Source organism: Manacus candei, unplaced genomic scaffold, assembly GCF_025592945.1.
Source record: "Manacus candei isolate 608988 ecotype Guabito, Panama unplaced genomic scaffold, ASM2559294v1 h1tg000052l, whole genome shotgun sequence".
NCBI classification, from domain to species: domain Eukaryota; kingdom Metazoa; phylum Chordata; class Aves; order Passeriformes; family Pipridae; genus Manacus; species Manacus candei.
The window spans coordinates 2,500,292-2,514,601 of record NW_026138100.1 but is presented as its reverse complement, the minus strand read 5'-3'; the positions used below and the strand labels follow the sequence as shown (position 1 = coordinate 2,514,601).

Here is a 14,310-nt window from a genome sequence, read left to right as displayed (position 1 = left end):
TTACAAGAAGCAGAAGCAAGCTAGGACAAAAAAAAATGTATGGAGGTCTTAGCTTTGCAGAAAGATTTTCATTTTTCAAACTGTGAATCAAACCAAATTAAATCAAAACTACATTTCTATAGCACCTTTCATACTGGGCTCCCATGGCACTTCACAGTGAAGCCAAAAGGCAATTTGTGTCTCCTCTGTTCCTTATGCACAGGGTCCAGAGTCGATGCAAGAGAAGGATGCCCTAAAATTCCACCAGCATTCGCAGCCCAGTGACTGCAGTCAGAGCTCCTGGGCAGCAGCCAGGTTTTGGGGCACACAGTCTTCGCAGGCTGCCTACCCCTACAGCCCACTTAGCAGCAACAGCAAACCCGCTGGCCCTTCCCTGGCATTGCCGCAGGAAAGACAGCAGGCTGATCTGTCCCCTCAGCCACACTCAGACATCTGGCCACCCCCTGGACCAGATTGGGTGGAAGTACAGCATGACCTGGACAGCAAAACCTTCAGTTGCCACAAAATAGCTCTCTTTGTACCAAGATAAGGAACAGAAAGGGCGCCTGTGTGCAAAAACTGCAAAAGCACTGAAATCCTTTCACAAGTGACTGTAGGCAGGCTCACCTTTTTAAGGTAAATTTCATCTCTGCTAATTCTATCACTTAATATTGAAATCAAATATAATATGGTATTTGATATGACAGTCTCCTTCTTATGAAGTCAGCTGCAGCATTTTTTATTTGCATACGATTTAATTACATTTTCATTCCAGGTCTTCCATTCCGTGTATTGTGGGTAAAAGCACATGAATTCTGTATGACTGCAATGGCAGGAGAGATTATAAAGCTTAGAATAACACTGCAATGTTAAGAAATACAGAAGAAAAGTACTGCTGTTTTAGGTAAAATGAATAAATGCCACAGTCCCATTACTGACAGATACAGAGCAACATTTCAGCTGCCCATATAATTTTTAAGATAGCCACAGCCTTTTGTTTGTGAGATACTACACCTTGTCCACAGGTTTAAACTAACCCAATACTTAAGGAGAAAAAGTTCAAAAAGAGCAGAACAGCAGGTCACCTCAATTCCAAGGCAGCATGTACCTATGGCATTGTTGGACTTCCTTTCTGTGTTTCCAAGAGGTGGGCTGTGGGTATGGGGGGATCTCTGCACCAACATGTGTGTTTTCTATGTAACATTTCTGCTCCCAGATTAACAAGGAGCAGTGGAAATCATAAAAATATTCTGCATAGTCAGAATGGAAAATACAATGTTCATAATAAAAGGAAACAGCCAAGCAAACCGTTGGATTCTGTGCATCAGTGACTATTATTTACGGTCACCGGTAGTGAAAAACAGTAAGACCTCTCAGAGTCAAACACTTGCTTATTAACTGCAAGCACACACACAACATTCAAGTGCAAGGTAACATCCCTAGTCACCTTCACATAGTAGCACATAATTTAGAATAACTTTACTCTTATCACAACAATTGTAGCCATCAAGTAGGAGCTTGATGGAACAGCTGCAAGACAGTAGTGATAAGAAGAAGCCCTCAGTTGTTCTGCACACATGGGGAAGGTTTTGTGAGAACTTGGGATGTAAAATAGATTCCTAGACCTAAATGCTTTTGTCCTAAAGCCTAACATGAAGAGTTAGTACTCAACTACATTTTTATTTTAAAAAAATCTGAATTTGTTTTATGATAGATATGTTACTCATTTGTCTACCACATCAAAAATTGTTAAGGGAAGGAAAACACTGTATTTTTATGTATTCAACTGATACACTGGAATGGGAAATAGGAAACATTTCTGGCCTTTTAAGTGCAGAAGATTTTTTCTTGTTCCTGGATTTTGTTCCTTTGAACTTAGCAGAGTTCATGATTTCACAGCATTTACTGCCTTAGTTTACCCATCAGTAGTCTGAGTATAATGATAGTGATGCTTCTTAATTCAGGGTTTATGTTTTCACAGTGAGCTGAGACAAACAGAAGGTGCTTTACGAATGTAAAATATTGCTTTTTTTTTCCCTCATTTGCACAAGGTCTAGAACATTATACAGTAGCTAACATGCTCCTTGAACACAGCATAAACTTCCCTCTTTCCTGTAGCAAAAGGATATTGAGAAAGAAATTTGGAGACAAAACCAATTCAAATAGGGCTGCCTGCCAATGAGGAATAGTGATGAAAAGCCAATTTTCGTGATTTTAGCATTAAAATGTTTCAGTCATAAAAATCCTTGATTTACTGGTCATTGGGCAGCACCTGTTTGATGGTATAGCACAATTAAGTTTTCTGTCTTCCTATTTCATCACAAGGAATATTTGTCTCTAATATCCTAGTTAACAAGCAGGTAAATTCATAATATGAACTCACAAGTATTTATACTTAAAAACAACTTTTATTCAGACCAGAGTTTAAAGTTATTTGTAGTCAGTGCAAAGTTTTCAGTGTTAATGTTTCACTAGTTCTATGTGCATTTCCTCCAGTGTTGAAACTGTGAATACATGGAAACAGAAAAGCAGTCAACAGTTTTCTCTGGATTAGCCGTTTCTATAATGCATGTGAAGGTCTTAAAAAGCTCAGACTCAAATTTTGAAAACTGGAAAAATTTGGAAAAATTTACTGTTTTCTCTGTGGAGAAGGAAAAAACTGATTAAGACATAAATATGGAAGAATTTCAACTAATGATATAATTAAAAGATGTGAATAGCAGATTTGTAAGTGCCAACTGACTTTCTTCTTTGGAAGAAAATTCACAGTCTTGTATTTTTTCAATATAGATCCATTTTTCTTGTCATCTTGAACACTTCACATTCCTTTTCTGGAGCTATAATTTTAGCCTTCTGTAGAGACAATATCAAGAAACTCCTCTTTTCATGCAAACAGGCATTTCAACTGAGATATATTCACCAAGAAGATATGTGCTAAACATAGGCAAGGCAGCACAATCCTCTCATGCAAACACATACATACACATACACACAGCAAAAATTGTTTTAATAAAAAAGATAATGGAAATACTGATTTTACACAATAAGTTGATAGGCCAAACAGCTCATGCTCGCTAATACTGGTCAGCTGGTTTTGCACCATAACCGGAGGGAGGGTGATAGTAAAGGGAGAAGTAACTAGTTTTGGTATGAGGAGAAGTGACTTTTCAACTGCACAAGAGGGTCGTGCAAGTCCATCACAGTCCTTATATGCAGATTTGCATGGTTGAAACCCAGGCTCCAGGAGGCTTCACAGCTCTTGCTACCCAAACCAGCCAGAGAAATACTACAAATGTTTCAGATAAAGGAGATAAATTCTCACATGTGTGGAGAACAAGATCAGCAAGCTACATACTTGTGCTTCATAAATAAACCACTGTAAATAATAAAGTGACCTCCACTATGTAATTATCTCAATCGCTTTTTCCATGCAATGTTTTTGCCAGATGAAAGCAAATCGGAGGAACTGGATTTTCCCATAGATGTCTCAGTCTTATAAGAAGGAATGATTAGTCCCATCTTTCCCTCCCCCTGCTTCTCACACCCCAGGACAGTTCTGTTTTTTACTCTACTGTTGGAGTGGGGTACGAGTAGTTCTTGTAATTCAATCGTCAAGTTTTAAGAGTGCTTCCCAAGGCTAAATGGAAGCCAAATCTCAAAGCTGCATGCATCCTTTGGCCTACTGGGATGGAAATACAACTAATTTCTGCTGGCTGAACTGTAATAATGAAGACTGTGAGTGCTCAGTGATAAAATTGGGGAGGCTGTATTTAAGGCAATGGAAGTTATACCATGTGCGAAATTCTATTCCCCAGACCAAGATGCAAATGCTGTTGTTGAATGTTGCACGGATAAGACAGAAGAATAGTATAATTTATGCACTATAATTGAAATCAAGGAAGCATTTCCTGCTAATGCTGTCATGCCTGCTTTGCAAGGCTAACCCTAATGACCAACAATTGTACTTTTTAATACAATTTCCGAAGCAAGTGGTGGCTAGGGAATAGTCCCATTGGAACACACACCACACATGCCTCCTCTATATTTCTTCACGTACAATTCACAGATGATTGCTTTGCAAGACTGTGAATGCATGACTTATTCACTCTGGAAGAGTGAAGAGTCCCATAAAAGTGTTTACTAATAGACTCTCTGGCAGGAAAATCCACCTCTGTGCAGTTCCAAGCCAGTTTAAACTTTTTTTAATCACCTAATGAACAGTGATTCTCTTTCACTGTTGGGAATGGACAGGCAGGTTTGCAGAAAAAATAAGAACCAATCTAAATCACTGTCCATAGATGTGACTGGACTGTTTTTCACGAAAAAGTAAAATGCCTGTGTCCTTCTAGTTTAAGCAGGAAGCAGGGGAAAATGAATTATTTCTTTGTATTTCTGACCCAGCAAAAAGCCATATTAAGAAATGCCCTAAGAAAACCATGACGTCAAGATTTTCAGATCAAGGTTTACAGGTGCTTTAGCTCAAGGCTGAAGATGTTCAGGTAGCACATTTTCTTTGGGGATAATCACATGAAGCACCAAACCCATCACTATTTGCTGGAGGGATAAGAATGGTCACTTCTAACAAGCACTAGGCAGGGTAGCTTTAATGGAGAAAAAAATCATGGAGAACAGACTTCCCACTCACCTTTCTAACACTTTGAGGATACTATCAACAAGACATTTTACCTACTGTCTGATGCTCGCTGCATTCACCTGTGCTCAGATAAGCTCTCCTCTCCAGTACAAGGGTCAATATAAGAAGATACCTTTAGGCACAAGGACCATCAGTGGTAAGAGCCACATCCTCACATTTCTTTCCTTCTTATCATTTCAGTTTAGCTCTTTCTTGTTTCTCCAGCATAACTACTTACACCAAGAGTATTAGCAAAGGATGTAGCAAATCAGTGATAAAAGCCACTGGTCATTAAAATGAGAAGGCATCCTGGGTTTAGGAACTAATAAGATGGCATTAACGCTATAATTACTGCCATATTAGGCCACATTAGTGCCACATCCATATCTGTGCCAGCCAACTCTTGGAAAAACAGATCTTTTTTGTTAATTGTTTTTCATAATGCTTTTGTCTCTCATGATTCTCCTGACTGCAAGCCTAGCTAGTCAAGTTCTCCCCTTGCTCTCAGGTTTTATACAGAGAAGTCTGTTGGCTCCCAGCAAAGACAATGCACTAAACACACATACAGAAAAAAAAAAATCCTAAGTCTTCCCTAGTTCTTATCTGCCTGAAAAACACACACAAAAGATTCATGGATTCATCCATAGTAGTGTTCCATACTAGTGCTGACATATCATAGAAAGCAATAGGACAGCTATGGGAAACAAGCTTTTATGTAGATGAGTCTGCCAAGACAAAGATCTTTTCCACCTCCAGTCACTAAGGGTCTTCCTAGAGTAAAATCCTTTTTGGATCCTAAAGTAGACTGCTTTTGATTTTATTCAGTCAAGATCCTCCTTGCTTCTGAATGTAAAGATAGAGGATCAATAATTTCATCACAGCAATAATTTCTACTCTATGTCAGATAGGAATTGTTGACAGATGACGCTCCATCTGTCACAGTATTTTACAGTAACAAGCCAAAATACAGCAAAAAAAAAAATTGTAAACTGTACTGTTAGGAACTGTCGCAACAGAGCATCTTGGCTTTTTGGAAATACAAGTTGTTATTACAAAAAGCTTCAATTCAAAGCTTGGATCCTGGGACAGGTATAGCTATTTAGCATCTTTACATAATGGTTTTTAAATCTAATACTGCCTGATAAGGCAGTATTTAAAGTAGATTTACATGAGCAGACAACCACATGCCTGCTGTCCTCACACTTGGAACTGGACAGTGAAGTTAGATCCCATACAGAAGCCATGCTACCCCCCTTGCATGGTCTCAATCCCCAGCTACCACTCAAGTTATATATTCATATTCCCCTGATGCAGTGTTCAAATAGAGCAGTCACATAATGGTCTGTGTCTACTCATTCCAGCATGTGCGGGGACAGATGTGTTTAACGGGGTTAAGCCAACAAGTATGGGGGGTAGGGATGGCAGATGGTATGGAAACAGAGTAAAGTTGAGGAAAGCCAGAGATGTGGGATCCCTGCTGGCACCCACTGGCACCCACTAGCACCCAATGGTGAGGAGATACTATGGTTCTCACCTTATCCCTTTCTCCTTTTCCCATTAGGGTCGTGATAGCCACAACAGATTCAGCACCTGGTTCCTCTGCAAGGGTACACTCTTTAAAATCTATACCTCTGACTAACCTGAAAGTGTGTCATTCAAATTTCTAACCCCCATGTGCTTCCTTTCCCTTCCCAGAACTTCAGAAGGGTGAATGCAGCAAAGACGGATGGTCCTGCCCTTGAACTGGCACTCATTTTCCGAGTCGGCTTTCTATCACAGACTCCCTGCTAAAGCTGTTTCCCAGTGAAACAAAACAGAGCCCCTGATGCAGTAGAACATACTGGAACATAATGCACAAATCAATGATCATTTCAAATTTAAAACTTCATGCAAGACACACAAAAAAAAACCACTCAGCTTTGCAGTATCTGTACAAAAAGAAACAGAACAAGACAAAAAAGGGGAGAAAAAAAAACTCTGCACAGAAAAATAAAAAAATTACACCAAACTTGATTTATTTTCTGTTTTGCCATTTTCTGTTTTGGGCTTAATTCTTCTTGTACCACAGCTGTTTTTCTCCTTTCCACCAAGCCCAGTCCAATGGCACAGCTTCTTCAATGTTTTCTCTGTCTTTGCTGGGTGAGCAAAGCCTTTTCATTTCACACATCATTTACAGCTCGCTACTGTGATTTCAGAAAGTCAGTGGGCTTTTACCAAGCTAACAAGTGAGATAAACATTTTATGTGTCTGCTAATTCTGAAAATTCTGCAGATTTTGTGACAGTAGGTACCCTAAGCAGTCAGGGAAATTCAGCGGTTTCAATTCAATTTGCACCACATGGCAAACAAGTTTGCCTGGGAGTCGGTAAATAAATCAGGAAGAAAGAGAGAGAAATAAAGAACAGACTCTTCAAAGCCGCATCCTATTTCTATAATGCAAACCTAAATTCTCTCAACTTGCAATGTATTCTACGTGCCTCCCTAAATTTATTCACTCACTCCTGATTTGAACTGAGAGACAAAAGGTAAAGATTTCTGTCTTTGTTTCTTTACTGTCATTGAGCCAGACACTTTCTGCTGGAGTAAGAGAATGACTGCTCACTCAGGGACAAATACTGGATAATGCATCCAGCTGCCCAGTGTGCCCAAGCTGAGTTTGTATTTTAGAGATCACTGGACACGAAAGACATGAGAATTGGATGTCTAATCTGTACATACAGGATTTTATCTGATACTCCCCAAATTCAATAGCAAGGCTCCTGTTTATTTTAGAGGTACAGAACAAGAGCTCTATATGTGCATATGTGAATCGGGCAACTACATGTGCAAATGACAATATGACAATAGATAAATTACAGATGCAAGTCAGGTGTGGTTTTTATGCAGGTCCAGCTTATGTCCAAAGCTTTTAAAATTGTGGTTCTGTTTGAACAAAGAGACGCAGGAAAAGTGAAACTAAACAGAAAAAGTGTAAATTTTTCCAGAGAGATTCTTTTTCTTGTGAGAACACCTGAGTCCGTTCTTCTGTGTAGCCAGAGATATGATCACTTACAGTCAATATATCATCTTACATTAAAACAGCATCAAAAAAAAAGCATTTAAAAAAAACCATAAAAATTTTGCTGCCTAGTTTGTTGTGGTTTTCTTATTTTCACATCACTAGTAGCACCCTCCTATGTGCAGTGAGCTTTGGCACTGCAAAATGACTAATTCCTTCTGGATTCTTAGAATGTTGACACCATCAAACCTCAAGATCGAAAAATAATTAAATGAAAGAATTACACATCTTATTTATTAACAGCAAGAGAAGAAAGGGAATGGTGAACCATTTCAACCTGCACACCAGCAACTGGCAAGCAAAGGGCCTGATTCTCCTACTTTCATTAACCTTCATTTAATAGTGTAATAAGGCATGATCATAGTTAACAGAATTGGCAATAAAATGGCTATTCAAATTCAATCAGTATGAGAGAGTAAGGACTAAAAAAAGGATGAGGGAAAAAAAATGGATGGATGCCTTCTATCTGGCATCACAGTCCAGAGACTGGAAAGTGATGATTGTTGCATGTTCCCTATTTCACACAGCAATATGTTGTAAGGAGGATGGAACCAGTCACATATGTTCTGGGCTTGGCTGGGATGCATCTGTTTTTTACGAGCATGAAAAGAATGTTTCTCCACATTAATCAGGACTTAAGGAAATACATAGCTACATCTTCCAAACCAAGCAAGAGAAAGCCAGAGTGAAGAAGATGCAACCTTCTGAAGCAAAGTTACGCTTAAGAAATTGGAAGTCAAAGGGCCTCCCATAAACTTTAGAGTCACATTCCCTTTACCCTGACAGTGCTCAGAGAAATACCCATGTTGCTGAGGGAAATCTCTTGTATATATACCTCTAGCAAAACAAAGATCTAATTCAGGGAAATACTAAAAATCTCAGACCTTGCATGTATGACCAAATTTAAGCATGTGCTTAAATGAATTCCTGAAAGAAGCTCCAGTTGTTTAATTGGTTTATTTCAGCTATCATCAACCCTGAGTAGATAAAAATTAAACATCAGCATTTTAGTTATATCACATCAGAGCTAATTTTTAAGTTTGCCTTTTGAAGGATGCGGAGTGCTGTATCTGAAACATCCAAGGTCTTTTTCTTTTGGAGAGAGGTAATGTAGCAGATCAGGCAAAAATGCACAGGGGTCTCTGAATATTTTTGCTGAATAGATTGCTGTGCAAAACCAATTATTTCATAAATTTAAAAAAAAAAATGCAAAGCAGGATATTTCAAACAGGAAACAACATAAGTAGCACTGGTTTTGAGAGAAATAATCATGTTACTATGGAATACTAATCCGAGCAAGCTTCTTTATATTCCAAAATATTGTTTTATATGTGGCATTTCATATTCTTTTTGGTGCTTTTTTTAAAAGGATGTAATATTTAGGAATTGAACTATTAGACCTCAGTAAGGCTGTTATCTCCGGAATAGAAGGATTTATTGCAAGTGCTTGAAAAAGACAACAAAACAGTGAAGGGAAAAATGCCTCCAGTGCTGAAGATATTTTTAAGATATCATTGAACAATGTTAGCAAAATTAACACTTGTAAGAAAGAAAAGGAGCAAGAAGCAGGGCTCAGGCAAATGCTAATTCGGGAGTTTTTCAAATTCCTATTCAGAGAGGCAAAACAGTCTCCTGGGTAGAGCTCCTCTGGGATTTGGGAGGCAGGAGCTCTCTCCCCGGCCATCATTCCCTGAATCCCCAGGTGACCCTTCGCATTTAAAGTCGAGATGTTCCCTGATCTGCAGAACAGGAGCTGTGAACTTTGTGTAGCACTTTGAGATCCACCGTTGCAAAACTCTGGCTCAGGAAAAGGAATTCCAAAATCTGCAATTAGTTGTACATAAGGGTAAATGTATAAAGGGGGTCCGAAGTTTCTACCACTAGACTTTCTTTTGAAATCTGTTTAAAATTCAAGTCCAAAATAGTAAGACAGCTGAGCTTTCTCTCCATTAAAGCCTGAAACCAGTAGAAAGCCCTAGTGGTGAATTAATGACTCTACTTTTTCATTTTAGTTTATACCAAATTCATCATATTTCAGTTGTTCTGGAGGTCAATATAATAATATATTTTTTAATGAAATTTATATGAAGCCTTTTGTCTCCAAATACTTGCCCAGGTATACACAAGTTGCACCTCATGCATCTTTGAGAGGTGAATAACAGCAATGTCCCTTAACAGGGGCTGCACAAATGCAAGGAAAGTAGCTTGCCCATACCCCCCAAAATGGTGGCTGAGGCAAAATTTGCTTCCAAATCGCTGACATTTCCAATGAAAGAATTTATGCCGTAGTGCATGAAAAAGATCTGTGTCTTAGGATTTTTTTTCTAAGCAACTGTGGGTAAATTTGGGGTTGCAGCTCTTATTAGGAGGTAAGAAATAAATTAGACAGGCCTTCATTTGCACTGTGCAGCTGCAGCTCCTGTCAGTGGAATACCTCGAGGACAGACTGATGCAAAATATCACACCTTCAAAAGGAGGGGAGCTGTTACTGGGCTTCTGGCATCCCAGCTGGGCACTTGTGAAAATGTTACCCATAACAGCATTTTTGCTGATGTAATCCCTTCCTGACTTTTTTTTTTTTTTGTACTGTGGGCCCTTCAAACTTCAAGCAAAATATACAGATTACTTTTCCTTCCTTTTACTGGGATCTACAGTGGGTAAGTTCTAAGAGTTCACAGCAGGACACAGAAAGAGAAATGGTAATTTAATTTGCTAAGAAACTCTACATTTTATTTCTAAATGTGAAAGTGGCCTAAATGATGATTCTTAGCTTCAGTATAAAAGGTATTTTAAAACTTACCCACAAAAATACTCTGTCTCCCTTCCCTAAAGTAGTCTCTTTCTCCCTTATGTCTTTCTAGCTGCATGGAAGTTATGTGTATTAGAGCAAAGGTACCACATACTTCTGGACTGAAAAATTAATGTGGTCCCGCTCTTACACATTAATTGCCAGGAATGGGATCAGAAAGAAATACTAAGGTGAAGTCTAGGTATAAGAGCACCAACAATAAATATTCCTCAGCGTTTTTGGGACCCAGACATAAGATTAAATGTCCCTATAACTCTTGGCCTAATATTTCCGCCAAACCTATAGCAGTGTCATAGGCTTACAAGCTTCCTTTTTAGTTTCAATTCTTTTTCACCACTCCTTAGACTTTGAGACTCTAAAACAGCCTTGTTCCTGCCAGCAACATTCTCCCATCATGCAGATTATGGATTCATGCACTTTCTTTATTTTAATGTGACTTTTTATATCCAATATAATCTTCTGACAATCCTGAACACTTGCTGTAAAGAAGAAAAGATATTTTCCAAAGTCTGTTCAATTATTAGTGTCATCTGTAATGAACTATTCTAGTTTAATTGCAGAATTTGTATCTTTTGTACTATGGACAAAATAAAACCCAATAGAAGATTAATTTAATAGGAAAACTAATGTTCATAGCAATTATTTCAAAGCTGAGGGTGTTTTTTCAATTTGCTCCATCTGATGAGGTGATTCTTTTGAGAAGACCATTAGACTCATAAACCTGAGGCACAGAGAGCTTAACACAGGAACACACATGAACACTCACACATTCATAAATAAATGACACACCTCTGAATTACAACACAGCAAATAAATGCATATCACAGGAAAATGTTTGAGGGACAGTATTATATGTTCAGCCATGGGTGGATCAGTGTTTATATCATGTGATTTGGTAAAATCAAAGTGGTGTCTGTCTTGGTGGTGGTACAATTTACATTTACATTTAGGGCAGCAGTGAGAAGAAGCTAAAACTGCTGTATTCTCTTTGACTGTACTGTGCTTGTCCTTCACCTTCAAGTGAAAAAGGCATCATTTATGCTACTTTTTTTTTCTTTCCTCAAATGTAATTGCCACATTTGGGGACTAAATTTATTGTGACTTTAGCCTTATTTTTCAACACTAGTCGATTCAAGTCTCCTATGGCTTCGACAGTAGCTGTAGCAAATTTTAGCTTTTAGAGAACAAGAGGGTGGGGCACACAATGCCAGTGCCAAATCCCATATTGTCCCACGTTGCCAATGTGCTTGGTATATAGTCTAGGTAATATTCTACTTCACTAACACTCATTATCCAGTCCTCTCCAAATAGCAAACCATTAAGACTCAAGAACATACTAAACTGAGCACAGAGAAAGGCTTTTGAAAACAGTGTCTTAACTCTTCAGTGCACCTTTTGTTTGTGAAATGGCCATAACCCTTGCATCATATTATCTAATTTTATGCCTCTCTCTACAATAGTCTATCAGACCCAGGGATGACAGGGCCTATAAAACTATATCATTACCCATTTTTCCTGTTAATGGATCGATGTTTCTTCTGTTTGTTTCCCATCAGGAACTCCACTGTACAATGTCATGGATAATACATTTCTATAGCATGTAGCTAAGCAGCTCTCTTTGACTGGATGAGTCTCAGTTTGGAAGGAACAGCTTGCCAGAAACCACTAAAACCTTCCATACAAACAACCAGAAATTAAGGCTCTGCAGGGGAGCATGTCACCGCCTTACATCAAGGAAATAAGAAGCAGAGTTATGGTAGCCCAAGAACCAGCGACCTTTTATCACAATTTAGTCAGCTGTTCCTCACAGCAGCTTTCCTACGTTTCCTATTCTTTAGCTTCCATCCAGTAAAAGGGCTCCCACGGCTGAGGTACAAGGTTCATGATGCTCACATCCTGTTAGCACTGTATCACAAACCTTCGGAAGCACCACCAAACATCTTATTCTTCCACTACCACCAAGACAGTAATGGTGTCATTCGCACATGCATCACCAGCTAAGGTTAAGTGTTATATCTGTTTAATATCTCATGCGCTTTCTATCTAGGACTCTCCTCTGGTGTTGGGGGATGAACTAAGTACTCACTTGTATTTCCAGTGTGTGTAAATTAGCATTTACATGATATAATTCCCCATCTGCACACATATTAAAGTGATATGTATTTCAGAGTCGCTCGTCCAGGACATGTATTGATTCACACCACACAAAGTCGTCACCTGTCAGGGCAAAGGATTTGATTTACACATGACCCCATGATGCACAGGAAGAGGTCAAGCTGCTATGAGTTATGATCCTACCTGAAACATCGGCAGATCTGTAGGAATGGTGCTGACCACTTCCTATGAGCCCTGTGCCCACAGCCTGTTGCCAGGGAGAAGTGCAGTCAAGGTCACAGCAACACATCCCTTTCAGGGCAATTCTTGCCATTGCCTTGAGGGAAATGTCTTTCTGCTCCTCCATCTAAGCAGTCTACCCCTTTCTGTAAGATGAGAAATTTCCTGAACTTTGCCTTTCCAACACTGCAACACAAGTTGCTGTATAGGTCAGTCAACACATGTCCCCCTCCAAGCCGAGAGGCTTAATAGTCCTCTCTTGACATCTTCTTTAATAAGCAGCCTGACAGGTTATGTGGCTTCCAGTCATTTTATTGCTAGAAGCTGGATGAAACCTAGTGTATGATGGTGGGCGTAACACTTCATCCTTTCATTCAGAATAAATTCAGAGAAGCCATTAAGGTTCTTTATGAAGCCAGATGTTTGAAACAATAATGGTCTCCACCCCAAACATAACTACGTGCCATCTCCCAAAACAAAGACACATGTGGACAGAGAGGTTTAACAGGCAATTATGTTGTGAGGGTTTGTTCGTGACAGAAACAGCAAGACTAGAAAAGCTGGGCGGAAAGACAAAAAAAAGACCTCGTCACTGTTCTGACAAAAGGGGAAAGAATAAGCATCTGGAAGAGCAGGAGCTAGGGCAGGGAGACCTGACCCTCTGCGTAAAGAGATTATCTTCTACCAGATCCCCCGCAGGTTCAAGAGAGCAGTTCCTTGTGCATTCTTTGTCATAATACAAGATTTCATCCAGACCACCTGATCTCTTCTAACAAAAAAGCAGCAGTACCCTGAACTTTGGCTAACTTCTCAGGTCAAATATGTGTAACACCTAACCTAAAGGACTTTTAGTGTCTGTGCTCACACACATCATCTAATGAGAGAATAAAACTCAGATTGTATTTTGGGGGTAGGGTTTTTTTAACCGCTACACAAGCTGTGCAAACTTCCACTTTCTACCCAGCACTGAATACATAGTTCAGTGGAAAATTACCTGGCCCTGGAGGACACTGATGTCCAACATGGAAACTTTCAAAGTGTTTGGTGATACTGGTTAACTTGCAGCCACAGCAGCATTTTGCATTTGCTTCCACAAAAACAGTACACACCTAATGGTTCCTCTGCTGTAATGGCCATATTCCCTAGCCAGTAATAAGCACAGGGTTACCATTTATTTAACAGATATCCATAATGGTCACATACAAGATTTTAAGGGGAAAATGTGAAGGAAAGGGGAAAAATGGGAACTGCCATTCTGCAACCATATGCTTCACACTCTTCATAAATTTATCACTCTAATTTGCAGTACTTTTTTTAGCCATTGGATAGATGGACTGGAATTCAAAGTCTTCATATCACTGGCTTTATTCTTCCTTTTCTTACAGCTTGACTGAGTGCAGTCTTAAGAAAGCAATGCTTTGGACCGCTTGTACTGGTAAACAAAACGGAGAGCACATCCCAGCTTTTAAATGAACCATGTACATCAGCTGTTGACCAC

The 14,310-nt window shown here is 39.2% G+C and overlaps 1 long non-coding RNA gene across 1 annotated transcript in view; it reads right to left on the bottom strand.

Annotated features, from left to right (window-relative positions):
• The window catches only part of LOC127477354 (uncharacterized), a 146,209-nt gene that overhangs the window by 100,735 nt on the left and 31,164 nt on the right, over positions 1–14,310 (bottom strand). The window lies entirely within an intron of this gene.